A 21,671-nucleotide genomic window follows, 5' to 3' on the forward strand; every position below is an offset into this window, starting at 1 on the left:
TTATGAGCTAACAGTGCCTATGACCATGTCCTAAGGTGACTTTGCTTCTACAGAATTTGTCTAAATGATGCTTGAACTACTTGATGGTAAACATGAGCTGTTGTGTTTATAAACTCATCTTCAAGAATGATATGCTTAGGAGTTCCCCTTGTGGTGCAGTGGTTAACGAATCTGACTAGGAACCATAAGGTTGTGGGTTTGATCCCTGGCCTCGCTCAGTGGGTTAGGGATCTGGCGTTGCCGTGAGCTTTGGTGTAGGTCGAAGGCGAGGCTCGGATCCCGAGTTGCTGTGGCCCTGGCGTAGACCGGTGGCTGCAGCTCAGATTAGACCATTAGCCTGGGAACCTCCATATGCTGTGGGTGTGGTCATAGAAAAGACAAAAAGAAACAAACAAAAAAAGAATGATATGCTTAGAATTGTTCTTTGTAGAGCATTATGATTTTTCTTTTATTTTTTATTTAGAAGAACCTGCTGTCATATCCCTTTCCTATTGATAAATCTTAAAATATAAATGACAGCAAATACGTCTGTGTACAGATCCTCCAGAAAGAACAGGTGGATACGGTGTGTTAGCAATTCTGTTTCAATGTTGATTTCTATGGGTTTGATTTTGTTATCTAGTTGTGGTTTTAGACAATAAGCTCTCATCCATCAGTATCTGGGGTTAAAATATCAGTCCACTGAACTTCCTTTTTGACATATATTAAGCTGGCCTCTTTGGACCATTACACATACAATCATGTTTTTAAGCAAACAATTTGCTACCAGAAAAAAATAGAGGTGCAATGTATTTGGTTATTTTTTAAAACAATGTAATAATTTTACACATTGCTATTTAGTTCATAGATGTTTTTTACCTTTTAAATTGTAAACACCTCCCAATGCCTTTTTAACATTTTAATTAGAGATAATCACTGACTTTCAGTGGGGTTGTCAAGCTAACTGTGCTCAGACACAGTGCTCCATAGAGGATCTGTTCACCCTCTTGATCACCTGGCTGACTGGGAGCTGTGCCAGGCTGCCACTGCCCAGCATCACCAGGCAGCATCCTACCACTAGGCCAGGGAAAAGATCAAAATTCAAAGTATGGTTTTCACTGAATTCCTGTCTCTTTTGCACCATCATAAAGTTGAAAAATCCTAAGTCGGACTATGGTAAACCAGGAACCGTCTGTACATGGTATTCAGCCATTGGATTATCTGGATAAACTTTCCAAAAGTTCATTGGATAGGACAGTATTTCTTTTTTCTAATTTCTGAGTCATAGAGCAATGATCAGCAAGTTTCAGCTGGGCTTCCTCGAGGTCTGACAGTCTTAGGGAGTCAGGGATCAAGTTCTGGGAACACAGGCAATCACTATAGACTTGAGGAGATAAAAGTGCAGAGGTCTTTCTGACAAAAAGGGTAAGATAATAAAATAGGCACAGGTCATGGTAATTAGCAGAATGTATATTTTGTTCCTTTGTTAGTTTGTTTTACTTTAGGGTTTCTTTTGTACCCCAAGAGAACACTATGAGTTGAGTGGTCTGCCTTGCCTAGAGATGGCATATGTGCTGGGACTCAAAAGACCTGATTTAGCCAATGACTGCTAATATTTATTTAAATCAACCTAGGGCTAGTTGCTCCTTCCTTGGGTTTGGTGTACTTATTCACAAGATTGGTGAGGGTTTTTTTGTTTTGTTTTTTAAAGAATGATTTATTTCCTTAACTCTAGTCTTATAGAGAAACCTCAGATGTTTGGACTGGTGAAAGCAAGTCTACTCTCCTTAAAATTAGGCAAAGGGTCATCCCCAAATCCGGCCCCCTGAGTTTTTCTCTTAGATCCTGCCTTAGCCTTTGAAATTCTGCTGCAAAATGCATAGGTTTCAGGGGAGTACCCTTAAACACACCTGAGGGAGAGGGAAGAAAGAAAACTAAGATCTTAAGGGGTAAATCAAAACTCATTTTTGTATTCACTTTCCTGACTTTTTTTTTCTTTTTAAAATTTTTAGGGTTCCTTAGAGGTCCTAGGAAATTGCTTTCATGGCTCACCTTACAAATTGCCTGAATTAACTTGTTTGTGAATATATAATTATCTTCATCCCAATTATTTTTTCTTTGCATGTCACATCCACTAACTTTCCTTGACATGTAGATGCAACATCTGCATCAGCAATTTTATTTTAATTATTTAGCCTTCTTGTGTGAAGAGCAAAAATGTATGCATCAATGAATTTGTCACAAAGCAGCCATCCGTGGAACCCCACACAGTGCAAGAAGTAGAACATCAACAGAATTCCAGAGATGGAACTTGTGACAACCCTTCCCACCCAGTTCAATGCTCTTTGCATTATTTGCTCCCTTTTGTTATTCTGGCTCAGGATGATGTTGGGTCTTCACTGTCTCCTTATCTGAAGCTTCACCATTCCCCCCTTTTTTTTTTTGGTCTTTTTTGCTATTTCTTGGGCCGCTCCAGCGGCATATGGAGGTTCCCAGGCTAGGGGTTGAATCGGAGCTGTAGCCACCAGCCTACGCCAGAGCCACAGCAACGCGGGATCCAAGCCAAGTCTGCAACCTACACCACAGCTCACAGCTCATTAACCCACTGAGCAAGGGCAGGAACCGAACCTGCAACCTCATGGTTCCTAGTCGGATTCGTTAACCACTGCGCCACGACGGGAACTCCACCATTCCTTTTTGGTTCCCTTTCCCTGCAGGCATCTCTTTATTCACCTCTGTTCAATTAAACTGCTTGTTTTTGCTCTGTTTCTTGTCAGGAATCTGAATGACACAAAACTCCTCTAGAATGTTTAATAGAAGTGGCATTAACAGTCTTGGTGAAAAGCTTCTTAACATTTCATGATTAAATATGATGCTTGCTGAGGGTATTTTTAATAGACATGATTTACCACATTAAGGATGCTCCCTTCTATTCCTAATTTACTCTATACATTTTTATCATGAATGGATACTGAATTTTATCAAACCATTTTCTTCAGTGATTGAGACCATCGTGTGACTTCTCTCTTTGATTCTGTAGAAGTTTGAATTACATTAATTACATTTTGAATGTTAAGTTCTGTTGAGTTCCTAAAATAAAGCAGTTTGGTCTGGTGTGTTATTTCCTTTTTAAAATATTACTGAATTTAATTTGCATATATCTTGTTTAGGATTTTTCCATCTATATTTTGAGTGAGATTTATTCATATTTTTTATTCCATTTAATCTGTGCATCTACAGCTCTAAATTATTCTCTACTAACAATTAGTTGTATTATACAGATTTTGATATATACTATATTTGTCATTACCATTCAGTTCAAAATGTTTTTCTAATGTAAATGATCATTTTTTATCACCATAGGTTATTTGGAACTTTATTTCTTAATTTCAAACTATGATACTTTTCAAGTTATTTTCTTGGTATTAATTTCTAGCTAAATGGCATTGTTGTCAGAGACCATATAATGCATGATTTTTATTGAAATTTGTTGATGTTTCCTTATTACCCAAAATATGGTTAAATTTTATAAATGTTCTGTATATTTTTAAGAATATTTACTCTGCAGTTTTTGGGTAAATTGTACTCTATGTATTCAATAGGTAAAATTAATTGTGCTATTCAGATATTTTATATTCTTAACTGAATTTTTATCTGCTTTTCTAATAGTTACTGAGAGAGATGTGTTAAAAAGTCTTCCAATATAATTGTGGAATTTTTATTTCTTCTTTTATTCCTGTGAAGACTTCTCTTTCAAGATTTTCAGGTACTTTATTATGAGCAAAAGTATAAAGTTTTTATATCTTCTTGGTAAATCAAATATTTTATCTTCATGATATGCATTTCCATCTCTTCAGTATTGCTTTTTTTCTTTAAAATTTGACTTGATATTAATGTAGTGACCCCTGCTTTCTTTTGGTTAGTGTTTTCAAGATCATCTTCCATTTTTTGCTTTTCAGGTTGACTATGTCCTTATTGTTATCTGAACAACATATAGTTATTTATAAAATGCAATCTGGTAATATATTGCTTTGAATTGGAACATTAGTTCATTCACATTCATAGTGTAGTCACTGATAGATTTTTTTGGTCTAAATTTGCATCCTTAGTGTTTACGTTACTTTTACATTTCATTCTTTTTTTTTAAGCCTTTTCTAGGGCTGCTCCTGTGGGATATGGAGGTCCCCAGGCTAGGGGTCTAATCTGAGCTGTAGCCACAGGCCTACGCCACAGCCATAGCAATGCGTTGTCCAAGCCGCGTCTGCGGCTTGCACCACAGCTCACGGCAACACCAGATCCTTAACCCACTGAGCAAGGCCAGGGATTGAACCGGCAACCTCATGGTTCCTAGTTGGATCATTAACCGCTGAGCCACAATGGGGACTCCTTCTTTTCATTCTTATCTATTTATACATTCTATTGTTTTTCTTCTGTGTTCTTGTAAGGTATACATTATTTTACCATCCTCTCAGTGGTTACCTAGACAGCATAGTATGTATCCCTAATTTATTAATGGCTAATGTTATTTGGTATTTTTACTCAGACAATGCACTGGAACACTTTAATTCTATCATCTTTCAACCTCCATGCTATTGTTCTCTTGTATTTTATTTCATCTAATGTTTTACTATCAAGGCACTATTAATATTTATTTATAATAATATTTATAATATTAATATATTTTCCTGAAAACATGCTATTTTTTTCTTTTTGGCCACGCCCATGACATGCAGAAATTCCCTGGCCCGGAATCTAACCTGAGCCATAGCAGCGACCCAAGGCACAGTAGTAATAACACCAGATCCTTAACCTGTTGCACCACCAGGCAACTCCAAAACTTATTCTTAATACTTCTTTTTCCTTTTTCCATATCTTGTCTTCCATCTGGGATAATTCTTTTTCTGCCTATAAAATAACTTTTGTATTTACTATAGCATGGATTTGATGATGATAAATCCTCTCATATTTGTCAAAATTCTGTTTATATTTAACTTAATATTTTCACTTGGAGTAGTATTTTATATTATCTGAGTCCTCTCCCTCTCCCACATTTTGAAGACCTAGAATATATCTATATCTATAGATTCTGTATTCTGAATTCTGTAGTTTTGGTTGATGAGTTGGTGGGTACTCTAATTATTCCTCCTTAAAAGATAATCTTTCTCTCTCTCTTTCATCTCTTTTAAGCTAGTTTTAAGATTTACTCTTTGGTATTCAGTAATTTTGATATGATTGTCTATATTTATTTTATTCTTTATTTTTTTTATCTTGCTTGAAGTTCTTAGGATTTCTTGATTCTGTGACTTGATGGTTTTCATTATTTTTAGAAAAATTTCAGCTATTATCTCTTCACTGCTCCTTCTGTCTTATCCTCTCTTCTCTGCCACTCTGAATATATGTATAATGGACCTTATAATTATATGCTACATGTCTATTTCTCCTATTTTAAAGTGCTCTTGTCTATTTATATTTCCTTTGAAGCCTTTTTTTTTCTGATTTATGTTCTAGTCAACCAATTATCTCTTCAGCTATGTTTAATCTGGCTATTAAACCCATCCATTATTTCTTATTTTTGATTATTTTTCAGTTCTAGAATTTACATTTGCTGCTTTTTCAATAGTTTTAAATTTTATGCTAAAATTTCAAATCTAGTCTTTTATTTCTTGAACACAGTAAATGTAGTTTTTAAAAAGTCTGTCTATGATGACTTCCTTTTGATATTTTTCTGTTGTCTATTCTGTTTTTGTTCATATTATCTTGTCTCCTTACCCTCAAGTGCCCTGTTGTTTATGTACCAGATATTTTATTTGAAAAGTTGTTTGCAGATATAATATGTGACCTAAGATAATGTTATCTCCTGCCAGATAAGGATTTGCAGTTTTGTTCTGCTGGATACCTGAGGGTACTGATAATTTAAGGAACACTTTAATCCAGCTTTTGAGATTAAAATGATTTGAAACTGAGCTATAGTCACCATGAAGACATTTACTTTCTCCTTCCAATTCACTCTTACTACTAGTTATAAACCTTTTGTGGTCCCAATCAAAAGGAAAGAGGGATAGAGAGTTCCTGTTGAGGCTCAGTGGGTCAAGCACCCAACCCAGTGTCTATTAGGATTCAGACTGAATCCCTGGCCTTGCTCAGCGGGTTAAGGATCCGGCATTGCTGCATGCTGTGGTGTAGGTCACAGATGTATCTTGGATCCAGCTTTGCTTTGGCTTAGGCCTCAGCTGGAGCTCCAATTCACCCCCTACTCTGGGAACTTCCATATGCCACAGGTGTGGCCCTAAGAAGGAAAAAAAAAAAAAAAAGGAAGAGTTACAGGACCTCCATTAGTAGGTTACAGGTTTCTGACTTCTACCATTTAGCCCCCAAAGATGATCTAAACACTTCTCACCTTCTCAGCCACCCTCTCTGAAATTGGCAAGTGTTACCAAAGAAAAGCAGCTTAAAAAGCTGAGCTCACTTTTCTGGGTAACTGTATTCTCCCATCTCAAATCTGTGAGGTTCACAATTTCATTACCTCTCTGATTTCTATTGTCTTCAACTATTTCAAGTGGGAAGGTTGGTTTGAATTACCTGGTATGCTATTACCAGAAGGGGCTGTCTCAAAGATTATGTGTATATAATTTTTTTTTTTGCCTAGATAATTTATGGGGTACTCCTGGAGTATTATAATCTCTTTATTAGTACACCTAAGAATATGTGAAATACTAGGTACATGTTCATACCAAGAGTTATATTAAAACATTTTCCCATAGGAATAAAGTTAGCTATGGAATATAAGTGCTATAGGCTGCATCTAGACATTGGAGAATCCCTGGAAATCAGAGACTTTAAGCTCAACCTACTTCATCTTGAAATGATTATCTAACCCTAACCCTAACTGGATGATGGATTGACACGACATTTTTGCTTTTCTTAGTGCTGTACCCACCAGGGGCATATTGAAGTACCCAGGCTAGGGGTTGAATCAGAGTGACAGCCACCGACCTACAACACAACCACAGCAGCTTGGGATCTGAGCCACATCTGCAGCCTACACCACAGCTCACAGCAGCGCTGGATCCTTAACCCACTGAATGAGGCCAGGGATTAAGCCCACGTCCTCGTGAATCCTAGTCAGGCTCGTTATCACTGAGCCATGATGGGAACTCCTGACCTACCCTCTTAAACTGGTATGTCAAGCTAGGAGATGCAATTTATTTGTGTTTCCAGGCTGCCTATCTTCCCAAATTTCCCAAAATCCCTTTATGTACACTGCCTTCTATTCCCTTCACAAAGCCTAGCTGAGTAGATTCTCAAAGGAGCGTACCGCACAACTATTTCAGGGCTAGCCTTCATACATGTAATAAATCTTAGAGTAGCCACTGAAGTCTATCCCAGTTCACTTTCTTGCTCACGTTCCCTTGTCACTGGCTCTAACTTCACACTGACTTACAGAACCCTCAATTTACCCTTTTCCCCCGAGAATGCACAGGTAACATAATAGTCACTGCTTGCCCATCCTGGCTTTAAATAATCACCAACATTTTATTTAATTTTATCAAAAGAAAGGGCAACTCTTCCTTTTACTGGTCTTAACTGCCTTGTTTAATATTCTGTCCTGCGTAGCTTTTACTTAAGAAAGACATTTCTAGTCCCCAGTATCATCTTGTCTTTATTTTTTGGCCACTTCTCTGGGACTCTTGCTTCCAAAATTTCTCCAGTGTCCGATTCTTACAAAATTAAACAAGAAACAAAGAAAACAAACAAACCCTAATATAAAACAACCATTCTCATTTATTTCCTTTCTTACCATATATTTTTGGTAATCAGTGCCAAAGCACACATAGAAACTGAGGCATCCGGTGTTTAGTATAATCTCATCTGGGAAAGCCCACTGCTGCTTTTAACACAAATTGCTGCCTATTTGCAAATGATTAATATTTGTATCTCCAGATTAGATTTTCCCCTGAACCCAAGACCTGTATAATCAACGATTCCTTGACATAGTTTCTGGGTATTCTAAAGGTACTGTAAACTCTCCATATCTGAAACCAGAACAATTCTTTCCCCAAACCTTACTCTCTTCCAGGCATTCATATTTAAATAAATATCATTATTGTCCATTCCTTTTAAAAAAATGTATTTGAAGTTTAAAAAAAATTAGAGTTTATTTCTTAGAACGGTTTTTGGTTTAAAGAAAAATTGAACTGAAAAACACAGGAAGTTCCCATATAGTCCATTTACTCCTGCCCTTAGTTTACTCTGTTGCTAATATTTTGCAATGATGTGGTACCTTGGTTGCCCCTAACTAATATTGACACATTATTAACTGAATAATATAGTAATATACCAATTACATGATACATAGTTTACATTAGGTTTCACTCTTTGTATTTATAATTCCATGGGTTTTGTTACATGTAAACTACCATGTGTTCATCATTACAGTATCATAAAGAATACTTCTACTGCCCTGAAAATCCTGTGTTCCTTCTATTTACCCCTGTATCCCACCTCCTCTTTCCCACTTCCTGGAACCACTAATTTGACCTTTTCACCCTTTCCATAGTCTTACCTTTTCCAGAATGTCTTATAATTGGGATGAATTATATGAAAAGTGTGTTGCCTTTTTTTTTTTTTTTTGCATTTTAGGGCCACATTTGCAGCATAGGGAAATTCCAGTTCCACAATGGGAACTGGAGCTGCAGCTGCTGGCCTTCGCCACAGCCACAGCAATATTGGATCTGAGCTGCATCTTCTACCTACACCACAGCTCACAGCAACCCAGATCCCTGACCCACTGATCAAGGCCAGGAATCAAACCTGAAAGATCATGGATACTAGTCAGATTTGTTTCCACTGTGCCACAATGGGAACTGTCTGTGTTGTCTTTTTGGATTGTCTTCTTTCACTTAGCAATACGCATCTAAGGTTCTGCCGTGTATTTTTCTTTTCTTCTTTTTTTTTTTTTGTAGCTTGATAAATCAATTTCTTTGTATTGTTAAAGTACCACAGTTTGTTTAGTCATTCACCTATTAAAGAGCATCTTTGTTGCTTCTAATTTTTGATGATTATGAATAAAGCTATTGTAAACATTACTGTGCAAGTTTTTATATGGACATAATTCTTCAACTCCTTTGGATAAATACTAGGAACATAGTTTCTAGACCTTGTGTTAAGACTATGTTTACCTTTGTAAGAAACTGCCAAACTGCCTTCCATAGTGGCTGCACATTTAGCATTTCTATCGGCAATGGATGAGAGTTCCTATTTCTCCACTTTCATTCCAGCTTTTGGTGTTGCTTTGTTTCAGGTTTCAGCCATTCCAATAGGTGTGCGGTGATTATCTCACTGTTGACATCCATCTACTTGCACAAAGCAGAATTGTTGGCCCTCTTTGGCACTGTTCTTTCCCTTAGCTCTTATCACCAGTCTCTTTTGCAGATTTGCAGATTTTTCCTTCTACATGTCTTTGCATTTTATCTACTCCCATCTTCATAGCTGCTGCCCTAGTCCACTCTCATTACCTCTTGATTGCCTCAAAGATCTCTTGCAACCGTAGAAATCTTTTCAAAAAGCAAGTGTGATCACATCATATCATTCCCAAAACTTGCTGCAGACTTCCCAAAAGATTTGCACTGTGTTAAGATAAAACCAGGTGGTTTTTTTGGTCATGATTTACAATGCTTTATGTGGCTGTCCTACTTATTTCTTTGGTATCATCTGGAATTATGCCTTTGTACTCCTTGCCACTAACTCTGCTGGTTCTATTGAGAATCTTGAAAACAGCTCTTATGACATTCTATGTCTTCTGCTAATTCTGATCTTCATCCCCACCAGCTCCTAATATGAGCAGAGAAGTTATGTTAGAGAAAGTTCCCCTGAGCTTACTAAAGAGTGGGTTCTCCCATTATCCTTGCATGATACAATATATCTTACGTGAAGTTTGTAAAGTTACATTTGTTTTTATGATTATTTGATGGATGTATATTTCCCACACTAGGCTCTGTTTGAGAGCATGTTTGTTCATTTATTTCTTTATTCACTTAGTTTAAATCAGTACATCCTTGGCAACTACTACACAGCCTGGCACCAAGTAGATGCATCATAAAAAAAGTGTTGAATAAATACTTTGTCCCTAGAAGATAATAAGATTTATTAGTCAGAAATCAAATTTTGGGGCTCATGAGCTATATAGTTAGAGAACTCTAACTGGCAATTAGATATAAGGCAAAAGAGAAGAGAGAAGAAAAAGAAAACTATCATAGTGTTTACTTTTTCTTCTCACCCAAAAGGAACCTATAGGGAGGTAAGAGCTACTTAGGGGAAATTTCAGGCAATTAAAAAAATCTTAAATTTGAATTTAAATATCTAAAATTCAAAAAAATCTAATTCCGGCTTTTATTTCACCTATCATATCCAAAAAGATTTTCAGCTTTTCTATTTGGATTGAAATACGGAATCTGTGGTTTATAATCAGCCCTGTTCATATGCATTAATGCTCCCCTAATTACAATGCTTCTCTACTTGCATTATCCCCAAGTAAAGAGAACACAAGTGTATGTATGTCTTTGGCCCTACAGGTTACAAGAACATAATAGAAAACAGCCCATTTTCATCCTTTCAAGCTATTCCCAGATGTCTTTTCCATGCACTAAGGGTATTTGCATGTGATGAAGTTTTGGCTAAACCTTGGATCACATTGTGCCTTATTTATTACTCACTTTGAATAAGGGATCTGCATTTCCTCTGAGATCTGCAAAATAGCCAGACAAGCCTCTGCACCTTTAGGAGGCTTGTGAATTATTAATTAAGGCAATGAGAAAAAAGTGTGCTTTGGGATGTTTCTTTTCTTTTAAGAATCATCATGAAGGCTTTGGATGTGCATCCTTAACCTCTAATAGAGATGGTATCACAGCAAAGTGTTCTGTTATGGTTGGCTTAGCCTGCAGTTGTACATTTATGTTCAAAACTTAATCTTCTGCTGGAAATGGGTGGGGATAAACTGAATTGCAGTGAATTATTGACAAAGTCTTTGGGAAGACATTGTTTATTTCAGTAGAGGCTGACATTCACTCAGCCACTGATTTCAAAATTCATTTCAAAATTGCTAAAAATATTTTTGGGCACTGGTTATGTGCCAAGCATGGAACTAACATGGGGACAGAAAGATGATTTATTTAGCTTATACATTATAAAGGACCTCCATGTTCAGTGGACTCTGTACTATGTTGAGAGAGAAGCCTCAAATATTAAGTAGGCACTGAAGTCAGGTAACATGGTACTGCATAATTTGGACCCATCCCACCGACTTGATCTTATTTTTATTTTCACTTGGCTAGTAGCTTTCTAAATTCACTGAGAGTAGCTCCAGAGAGGGAACTTTGGGACTGTGGGAAGGGTATTGTCAAGAGGCAACTCAATAGGCAAGACTCCAGTCTTTCACTCCCCTCTCCTTATTACTGGAGTGGTCTTGTTTGTTTTACATATTGTGCCCCTTCCTCTGACTTCATTGAAAACTTTGATTCTAAACCATCTCTTCTAGTCAACCAGCTCACCTTTATTGTCTACATTCCTTAACAACACACATCACATTTGTTTCCATGTCTTTGCTTGCTGTTTCTCTTTCCTTTTTCCACCTTGGAAAGCCCTCTACATTCTCCCTGTCTACTGTATCATCTCATGGAAGGTTCCGCCTCTGAGGCTCAGTTCCATGGCAGCTTCCTTCATAACACTCTTCTGAGTCTCTGTTCTCTTTTAACCATCAAAATGTTGAGCATAAATCTAGTTCTATGCAGTATCCTTAGTAGATATTTGTTGATTGAATGAGTATGTAAAAAGACAAATATGAAAGAAATGGAGGGCAACCTCTGTGAGTTTAGCTGTAGGAAGTAGAACATATACAGATTTTCATTTTTTAATCTTATTTTTTGGAGAATTTGTATGATTTCATTTTTTTTTTACTTAAAAAAGAATACAAAGGAATGGGAGGGGGGAAAGCTAAATATGTTCATCTCTCAGTATTCTTGGGAATTGGTTTCGGGACCCTTCAAAGATAGCAAAATCTGAGATGCTCACGTCGCTTATATGAAATGGCATAGTATCTGCATAGTATCTGTACATCCTCCTCTATAGTTTAAATCATATCTAGATTATTTGTAATAACTAAGACCATGTAAATGCAATGTAAATAGTTGTGACAACAATGTAAATGCTACATAAATAATTGCTATTGCACAGCATGTTCAAGTTTTGCTTTTTGAAACTTTCTAGAATTTTAAAAAATATTTTAATCTACAGTTGATTGAATCCATAGTTGCAGAGCTTTCAGATAGGTGGGCTGACTATAGCTTTCTTCAATGGAAAGCAATTCTATTTTATTTTATTTTTTAATGATTTTTATTTTTTCCATTATAGTTGGCTTACAGTGTTCTGTCAATTTTGTACTGAACAGCAAAGTGACCCAGTCACACATACATAAAAGCAATTTTAATCTCTAAGAACTGTGCCATTCGTGTCAGTTTAGCCTTTAAGAAAGATACCTGACCAGTATGGCAATTTAGTAGAGCTATTCTTAGAATTTTATAATTTCTAAGGAAGATTTACTTTTTGTTATAATCATCTCTTATATTTCAGCAAGTGAGTAATCCTCTACTGTATATCTAACTGCTCTGAAAAGTATAAGGGAAATGAAGCAGAATGAGACATGATTTATGCTCCTATTACCTCACAATTTAGTGAAGAGATCATTACAAAGGGAAGGAACACTGCAACTTACGATAAGAGTTAGAGTTGAAGTAGAAAGTGCAATAGTAAATAAAAGAGGGAGAGGTTGGTTTTGTCTGAAGGGATCCCTAGCAGACTTGATGGAGGAAGTACTGCCTAAAGACTATGCAGACATTCAATAGGGGGAAATGAGATCAGAGTATTGAAGGCTCAGGGGACAACAGGCGAAAGGCACAGAGTCAGGAATAGTAGGAAATATTTGTGATGCAGTGAATTGCATGTGTGACCGTAACACCAGTTACAATAAGGGTGGCATATGAAACATAACGTGGAAAATCTGCTGAAACCAGTTCATACAGGATATTTTATGTGTAATTGAGGGCCACTGATTGTTTTGAGAAGTGGAATGATATGTATGATGAGGTTTGGGTTTGGAGTTAATTTTGGTGACAGTACAGAAGAGGAAAAAATCACGTAGAAAACTGTTGGAATACTGATAAGTTTTAATGATGACTGGACCTAGGGCAATGGCAAAGAGACCATTTGTTGAAGGACTGAGGGTGAGAGATACCTTGGGAACCACTTGACAGGATTTGATACCTCTTGGATGGGATAGAGAAAGAAAATATTTCAATAGAAAGATAAAGTACTTGAAGATGCCTACAAAATTTTGAGCTTGACATAGTGACGTATGTGGGGGATCGTGATTCTGTTTATTGAGATACTGAATACAGCAGATAGAGGAAACTTGGAGGAGAGAAGAAGAAATGGGGAAAGATTTTGTCTTTAGTGGGGCGTCTGTTAAATTTCACATGCCTATAGGTCATCTATGAAATGGGGTTCCACAGGTGGTTAAAGATGCATGGTCTGAATCGGAAATGGAGAGCTTATTTGGGAATCATTACTACAGAGCCATAATTAAGTCATGGAGAGTGGAAGGCAAAGAGCCTCAGATCCTTACAGATACCCATGGCTGAAGAAAAGATGCTGACTAAGCTCACTCATGAAACTAGGAAAATACTATATCAGAGAAGCCATGAGAGGGAATTATGAAAAGCAGACACAATGAGTAAATGAAGAATGTGAAGGTTTCAATTGGTTAATCAGGCAGGTATTAACAATCTAAATAGATAATTTCCAGAGTTCCTGTTATGGTCCAGTGGAAACGAATCCGACTAGGAACCATGAGGTTGTGGGTTTGATCCCTGACCTTGCTCAGTGGGTTAAGGATCCAGTGTTGCTGTGAGCTGTGGTATAGGTCACAGACGTAGCTCAGATCTGGCGTTCCTGTGGCTGTGGCATAGGCTGGCAGCTACAGCTCCGATTAGGCCCCTAGCCTGGGAACCTCCATATTCTGTGAGTACGGCCCTAAAAAGCAAAAAAAAAGGGGTAATTTCCCTAAAGGAAATAGAAGGTAGAACTTAGATGGCAAGAGGTTGAAGAGTTAATAAGAAGGGAGAGATGGAATAGGAGTTTGAGGAGGGTGAGGAAGAGGGCTGATTTTTGCAGTACACTTTGAATGTGTAGGTGAAGGAGAAAGAATGAAACAATCATCACAGGGAATAAGCTACACATAAAATTAATTTTAATCATGTTGTAGAAATAAGTAGATAGAAGCAAATGAAAGTAGGCCTCTGCTGGAAAACAGACCAAAGGATAAGAACAGTGGAAAATAGATGGGTCAATTTAATATCAGTGGGCATCAGAGAGCTCTGCCGGAAAAGGATATTAGGCTCTTAAGTAGTTTTGATCACAGTGGTTTTGGTCACATATGGTGTGCACACACTTGGAGGGAAACCAACTAGGAATAGGGTTATCTTCAAGGAAGGACTGAGGAGGGGTGAAACTAAGGAGACTGGGCACCAGCCACTCCCTGTATTATGATGATATGATAATGACAGGAAGTGTGGCCTGATTTGGCTCCAGTGCTGGAACCTGGAGGAAGTCCTGGGTAGGAGCCTGGATAGAGTAAAGAGAGAACAAAGGAGGGAGGGGTTTGGGGTTTTGCAAACTCCAATCTGGTATTCTGAGATTGTCTGATATTGTAGGCTTGTCACCTCTTTCTCTGATTTTGGTTTGAATTACTATTAAATTAGACATCGTGTAATTATGAACCAGGCCATTCACTGTTTTACTATCAGCTTTACCAACTGGTAAACCTTGAGCCAGAGAATGGGATGTCCTGGCAGCCTTTGGGGATCTGGCTCAGAGAAGCCACATAAGCCTCCTGCTTAGCTCACTCTCCCTGCTCTGACTCAGAGTCTAGGAGGATTGGGGCTTATTCATCTGAAGGGGATGGAGGGAAAGGCAATCAACAGATGGGGAGAAGTGGAAGTTATGAAGCTGAAGAGAGATGACTGATTAAGCTAGGCTACTTTGGAAATTCAGTCAAAAATATAGGCAAAGGATAGCTATTGGATTTGGAGTGAGGCAGAACGAATGGAAAGAAGATACAGTAAAGGGACGATTGAGAAAATCTTTGAGGTTGAAAGGAAGGGAGCCAGGGGAACTGTTGGCTTTGAATTTCTCTCAAACTGTTGACATGAGTAAAGATTTGGGAACTTGAGAGGAACTGAAAAAGGTTTTCAACAGTTTCTGCGGGACATTCAATGATCTGCTTATAAGTGTGTTATGAGGACTCATGAGCAAAGAGCTAGGAATGTGAAATGCTAGTGAGGGCAGGTGAGGAAGTTGATGGAGGCCAGGAAAGGGCTAAAAGATGGAAAAGGCCAAGGTCCAGAAGCTGAAGGGCAGGCTCAGTTGTGGGAACAGCAATGAAAGTCTAGGGCTGTATTCTACTCTTGAAGTCAACCTTAGAAATAATATGTTGTGCTTTTTCATTCAGCTGGGTTAAGAGCTCCTTGAATTACCTCAGTGATTCCTACCATTAATGGGAAATGCAGAGAGGTTGAAATAGATATTCAAACCTCCAGAACAGTTGCCCAGTAAAAATATAATGTCGATTTCATGGGTACTTTAAAATTTTTTAATAGTCACAATAAAAATGAATTAAAAGAAACAGGTGTAAAGAACATTTTATTTTTCCAACATATCTGAAATATTATCATTTCAACTTCTAATCAACATAAAATTAAGATATTTTACACTCTTTTTTCTTGCTAAGTGTTTCAAATCTTGTGCATATTATTTGTTTTCAGCGCATCTTAATCTAGAAGCTAAATTTTTGTCAGAAGTATTTGCTTTGTGCTTAGATTTCATATAATTTACTGCTGAAAAAGATTCCATATCCAGCTTATTCCAAACATAATTAAAATTTTAGAGGTTTTAAAGTTTAAATTTATATTCATTAAAATAAAATAAAGTAAAAAACTTAGTTTTTCAGTCTCATAGCTATATTCACATGTTCTTGGGCCACGTGTGGCTGATGGCTGCTGCAATGGACAGCACAGTCCCAGCACATTTGGTAATTGTTAATGTTACTGAGTATTATTGGGATTTATGTCATATTTTATTGAGATTAAAAGGTGAGAATTGGACTCTGTCCTTTGGGAAATAAAACCACGAAGGCATGAGAGTGAAGTATCTGATTCTTGCTGTTTAGGAAAGTGCCAGGAGATATACCAGCATTGCTATAGCTTTTCACAAGGAAAGTTTCTGCATTTTTTTATCTCATATTCAGATGATTTACAAAGCTGACCACTCTTCTAAAAAAGTATAGCCCTGCTTTAAGCATTAAAATGCAAATAATGATAACTGCTTAATCAAATTATTTCTCCTATGGTCCACATCCTTTTGCTAGGCTATGGGCCATTGATAAGAGGCTTCTTAGAATCATCTTCCATTTTCATTATTTTAAAAAGCATTTGGCTCTTGTTCTTATACCAGTTAGTAAGCTTGGATAAAAGGAGCTGGTGGAAAGGGGTGATCCACATTGTTGTTAGTGTGATTTATACTGCCTGCTCTGTCTCACCTGTACAGAGCTCATAATCAATTTGCACATAAAGTTGATTGAGCTCTATGGGAATATTTAGATGAAAGAAACTCTGTAAATGCCAGGTATTTATTATCTTCATTATGGTCTATAATGTGGTAATAACAGAAATGTTACAATTGATTTAATGGAGCTCAGTAATTTGAAGCAAGTTTGAGTTATTATTCCTAACTTATCTCTTGAATTTTTATATTATTCATGCATGTTGTTTCATCTATGAGCTTTCTCACATAGTGGTTGGATGCCGAGTAGATCTGGTTTCATTTAAAGGAATATCAGTGTCCTCCCTATACACTTTACAAATAAAATTTACATAGATTTATCTAGTATAAGTTACTTATCAAATAGGAAGGATTGTGTGGTCACCCCCATTTTAGAGATGAAAAAAATAAGGCCTAGAGATATGTAGTCCGAGACTACACAATTAGTAAACAGCTATGCAAAGTTGAATACTTACCCCTTTTTATCATGAATTCACAACTGGTAAATTATGTGCCAATGAATGATATTCTGGAAAAGCAGTATAAAAGAATGGCTAACAGTGCAGACTCTGAGTACAATGGCCCTGGTTCAAACCCCACTCTAACTATGTGATCTTGGTCAAGGTACTCTCAAAGCCTCTGTCTCCTCACTTAAAAAAAGGAAAATAATGATAATTAAATAAGAGTTTTCCACATTAGGCTGAAACTCAATATTAATTTGTAGTTGAAAAATATAGATATTTACTAGTATGACATTAAATAAATCAATAACTAATGACAGTGATGTTAGGTCTAAACACCTCTCTGACCCTCACCTGAGGTCTTTATTTTCTCTACCAACCACAGCCCAGGCCTCTCTGTCTCTTATCCTCTACCTCCCAACCTTATGGGGGCCTCTTTTTTTCAGAGCTTTGAAACTGCTAAGCTCTTTCCCTATCATAGAGCCTTCGCAGAGGCTGGTCCCTTAGTCCAGTATACTGTCTAATAGTCTCTTTGCTAGGTCCATCCTTCTGTCCATCCTTCCATCCGTCCTTCCTTCCTTCCTTCTGGTCTTGAGTTAAATGTCAACATCTCACATAGGCCTTTCATGCCTTCCCCATATAAGGAGACCACCCTTACCCCTCAGTTAACTCCTATTCTAGTCTCTGCTTCTTCATGGCCAATATCACAGTTTATTAAATTTTTTTACTACTGACTAAATTCAACTCACTTGTCCACTTAAGATTTTCTTAACAATAGTCTGAGAACTGTACATGGTGCGTGTTTGCATATAGATATGTGTATATCCAATACTGCATTCTGCTTTAATAACCAAGCATTTTACTGTGGATACCTTTCAGTGATTAAAATGTATTTATAACATAACTGTTTGATATTTGTGTATCATTTGGTCACCTGGATCACACTGGCTTATTTGATCACTTCTGTTACATTGTATACCTTCTTTTCACTTAAAAAAACTATTTTAAGAAACATTGCTATGCTTGTACTTAAGTCCCTATTTATACCTTTGTGCTAAATTTCTTTCCAGAGCGATTATAACAATTTATATTCTGTGACAGTGTTTGAGAACACCTGTTTTACATACTGTGAGCAGCATTGAATGTTAATCTTCATAAATAATGCAATTTTATAGGCAACAAATAGCATTTCCTTATTTTAACTTGCATTTATTTGATTACTCGGGAGTAATCAGGTTTTCATGTTTATTAGACATTTGTATTTCTTCTTTTAGAAATGAGCTTTTTATTCATTCTTCAATTTCGGCTCTGTTTTTTATGAATATGGCCAACTTTATATTAAGAATATTATCCATTTGTCTATGCTATTATTGCAAATGTTATTCTAATTTCTTGTTTGATTTTTAATTTTGTTTATGCTTTTGATGGATATGCTTTAAAGTTTTTTTTTTTGTCTTTTTTTGTTGTTGTTATTGTTGTTGTTGTTGTTGTTGCTACTTCTTGGGCCGCTCCCGCGGCATATGGAGGTTCCCAGGCTAGGGGTCCAATCGGAGCTGTAGCCACCGGCCTACGCCAGAACCACAGCCACAGCAACGCGGGATCCGAGCCAAGTCTGCAACCTACACCACAGCTCACGGCAACGCCGGATCGTTAACCCACTGAGCAAGGGCAGGGACCGAACCCGCAACCTCATGGTTCCTAGTCGGATTCGTTAACCACTGCGCCACGACGGGAACTCCGCTTTAAAGTTTTTTTATACACACGAGTTGACTGAACTTTTCCTTTATAGTCTTTTTCCACTCCATATTTAGGTCCTTACATAAGACAAGCTCAGTTAAATATCTATTATTTTCTCCAAATATTTTAATTTTTTCCATTTATGATTTAACACTCTAGGCCATTTAAATATATCATAGGATGTGATGTTACATGTTATACTCTAATTTTTCTTTTTCTTAAAAAAAGAAAATATATTTTCTGAGTAATCCATTTGCTCCTCAGTGGCTTATAATGTTTTATTACATATTCTGTTCTTATGTATACAAAAAGGCTAGCCGTAAACCTATGATGGTGCCTCTTTTCTGTAACTATTATAGCTTTAAATTATAATTTAATATCTAGTAAGATAATTTCCCCCTCCCTACTCTTTTTCCAAACTTTTCTTCACCTACTATAACTTGCTTATACTTCCAGTAAATAAAAATCTGTATTCTCATTTTTGGTAGGCTGGAGAATAGCCCTCAAAGGTAGCAAAGTCCTGAAGTTCCCATTGTGCCTCAGCTATAAGAAACTCAATGAGTATCCATGAGGACACGGGTTCGATCCCTGGCCCTGCTCAGTGGATTAAGGATCCCGTGTTGCCTTGAGCTGTGGTGTAGGCTGCAAATGAATCCTGCGTTGCTGTGGCTGTGGTGCAGGCTGGTAGCTACAGCTCAGATTCAACCTTAGCCTGGGAATTTCCATATGCCGTGAGTGTGGCCCTAAAAAGCAAAAAAAAAAAGTCCTAATCCTTGTAATGAGTGAATGTTACCCTACAAGGAAAAAAGGATTCTTGCAGACATAATTAATTTAAGGTCCTTGACATGGGGAATTTTTCCTGGATTATCTAGGCAGGCCCTAGATATAATCACAAGTCTTTTTAAGGGGGAGGTAGAGGAGACTTCACTGCAGAGAAGAAAGCCGTGTAAAGATGGAGCAGGGAGAGATTTGAAGATTCTATCTGCTGGCCTTGAAGATGGAGCAAAGGGCCATGAGTCTAGAAAGACAAAGAATGCAGGTCTAGAAAGTGGAAGAGGAAAGGAAAGGGCTCTCTCCCCTAGACCCTCCCCAGGGAGCATGGCCTTGCCTATACCTTGATTTCAGTGCACTTCTGGAATTGTATGAGAATAAATAAGGGTTCTTTAAACCAACTATTACAGCAGCCATAGGAAACTAACACATCAGTTTCATAAAAAAATGCTCATGAGATGTCTGTGAATTTTCACTAATGTCATCCATTAATATTTGAAGAATTGACATGTTTAAATATTCAATATTCCCTTTCAAACAAATATATCTTTTTTTTTTGAATAAAATACGTGGCTTTTGGGGAATTTTTTTGTGCTAATATTTCCAGTGAAAGAGTTTTCGTTTTTCAGAGAATCAGCAGCATATGTTTTATAAAGTGATTTTCTGGAGGGTAAACATAGAGGGAAAATGAGAGTCATTAAGATTGGCAGGAGCTGGGCATTTAACAGGTCAACTTCTATAATATTATATAAGGAGCAACAATTTGGTTCCTTAAATGAGGTTAGCTTAAAGAAATAAACTTGCAATTTCCCCCAAAGTATCTTATTCTTTTGGAAGGCTCTTCTGTAAGCAGGTTTTGTTCACTCTGTGATTACAGATGATGAATAAATAGAAATATAAAGCTGCATTATCCCTCTAAAATACAACATTTTTCTACAAAATTTACCATATCAGAGTATACCCAAAGTAACTCTTGAAGACTGAAATCATGTTTTTTACCAAGATATCATAACTATGAGGTTTCTGGCATTTTACAGGTGCTCATATTCTCTGGTTAGCATTTGATTTTTTAATTGTCTTTATTTTGATAATCAAGTTACTGTCTCGGTATAGACATTAAAATTTATTTCTTGTGTTTTAGAAATATTTACAGGAGGAAATTCTGAAGTGTTGGGAGTGGAGTTAATTACTGACAGATATTTAATATGGGTTAATGAGACGTTTGGGGCTGGTAATTTTTACAGTAAGTGGGTCTAGTAGGTGAATATCAGAATCTGATAAGAAACTTAAAACATGCAGAGGTATTGGTCTTCCTCAGAATATATCTAAGAGAGTCAGAGTATTTGTGTCTTTAAAAAGCTCTAGACATGATTCATGGGTGTGCAAAAGTTCCTTACTCTCAGGTTATGCAATAAACCCTCAGGAAGTAGAGATTTTCCTGAACTGTCAATCACCTCCAAAAGCCTGCTCTTTGTCATTTCACTGACGTCACTATGTTACTGCGTCTCATTCTCTTTGGGCTAAGAAGAGAATCTGGTTACTCTTCTTGCCCTCAGCAATATCTCCCAGAGTTTTCTCCTATACAGTAAATCTTATTAAGAGTCAGAAAGGGCAACTTAAAATATTTAATCAATTCTACTTAATTTCATGGGGAAATTTTTATGATAGTGTAGCACTTGTGAATTGAGAATAGGAAGGTTCTCTAGTTATATCTCTTCCAAATATCCAGGGTATATTGTTTCTAACTTACACTGATGTTGTGAATATAAGTTTGATGGGAAAAGAGAAAATGTTCTACAAACATAGTAATTTTGAGAGAAGGAAGTATGTCACCTTTTCTTTCTTACTTTTTAATCCAAAATCATCTTCAAGGAACTGTTTGAACCCAGCATTTGGTCCTTAAAAGTTTCTAATATCCTCAATTTTCATGGTAACCTTTCTTCTTATTTCTAATTGTGAGGCCTTTGCAATTACTTTGGCGCCGTAATACTATGGTTTTTACTATGCTTCAATTATTACATTAAATTTTTTTTCTCAACAAGTGTGAGGTGTTTTAGGGCTACACCTGTGGCATAT

The sequence above is a fragment of the Phacochoerus africanus genome, chromosome 5 (genome assembly GCF_016906955.1).
Source record: "Phacochoerus africanus isolate WHEZ1 chromosome 5, ROS_Pafr_v1, whole genome shotgun sequence".
NCBI classification, from domain to species: domain Eukaryota; kingdom Metazoa; phylum Chordata; class Mammalia; order Artiodactyla; family Suidae; genus Phacochoerus; species Phacochoerus africanus.